This window comes from Helianthus annuus, chromosome 8 (assembly GCF_002127325.2).
Source record: "Helianthus annuus cultivar XRQ/B chromosome 8, HanXRQr2.0-SUNRISE, whole genome shotgun sequence".
Lineage (NCBI taxonomy): Eukaryota > Viridiplantae > Streptophyta > Magnoliopsida > Asterales > Asteraceae > Helianthus > Helianthus annuus.
Genome location: NC_035440.2, coordinates 4201298 through 4202740, shown reverse-complemented (window position 1 = coordinate 4202740; position 1443 = coordinate 4201298).

Here is a 1443-nt window from a genome sequence, read left to right as displayed (position 1 = left end):
TCACAGATTATTAATTTTCAGAATTTACAAAATTTACATAATATGATGTATAGTTCTTTTAGTAATGTTGTGATAGTGTTCGTTTTTTTATTTAATCTTAGGCTTAAACATTTGTGCTGTTAGTTTCTTTTTGTTATCGGCCTACACTTTTGGGCTAACATTTGGATTTGAAGTCTTGAATGCATAATTTGGGCTAGTGTATGGAATAAGACAAAAAATGGAGAAGTTGGTCGGTGGCAGTAGCAAAATCCATAACACCCATAAGGTATTAAATCACTCTAGATCCAAGAGTAAAAAGAGAGCTCACAAGTCACAACTCACAGGCGTAAATTACATTACATTACATTACTTTATATTAGCAAAATCGGATACACAGTGTTTTATTTTATTTTTTTTGTTTTTTTTTTACTTTTTTTTTTGCCTTTTGTCTTTTCCTTTTTTGGTTTTGATAGTTTTATCTCTTTTTTTTTTTAATTTTTTTTGCCTTTTGTATTTTTCTTTTTTTATTTTTATAGTTTTATCTCATAGCTTTTAGCATTGACACTTGCAATCCCTTAAAATCTTAAAGATTTTGTAATTGAGTTTTACGTGTTTGTTTTTATTTTTATGTGTGTGCCAATATAAATTCAAATTGGTCTACATTCTGACGTAAATTTTATTTTCTCTCGAAAATGAGTTGGATCAAAGATAATACGTTTTCGTGATTATTTTTGTGTATGTTTTTAGTTGGTCGACGTTCTGACATAAATTTTATTCGGAAACAAGTCGGGTCAAATATAATACGTTTTCATTAGACGATATAAATCCGAGTCATTTTACGTTTCGATGCCGTCACAACGATCTACACCATTTATTTAACTTAAAAAACACCAATTTTCGTAAATTCGAGTCATGTATGTAAATAGTGCTTTCATCCTATTGGCTTTTTTGTTCTAAGTTTTTTTCAAGACTTTATTATTTTATATATTTACTTTTCTTTATGTTCAATGTTTTAGTTTTAGGTTTCTTTTTCATTAAATTTATATTTAAGATAACGTTTACGTTTTCATTTACAATTCATTTGAAATCAGTCTTTCCCGCTGTCCAATTTAAATTTATTTAGTTTTCGGTTGATGTAAAACATGTGTTGACATTCTTTTTTAAGCATATTTCTATCGGTTGCTATACTGAACCAAAATAAATCTCAACCGAAACCTCACAGCATTGCACGAGTGATCTTACTAGTTTCATTACATTTGTCATTTGATCTCCGGCCTTCAACTTAGGGGTGCACAAACCGGTTAATTTTAATAACCGGATCGGTTAACCGGTTATACCGGTTAATTTGACTTTTTGACTTTAACCGGTTATTACTTTTAACTGGTCCGGTTAATTACTTTAACTGGTTCGGTTAATTAATCGGTTATTTTCGGTTATTAACCGGTTTTTTTGCCTTTTTTTTTG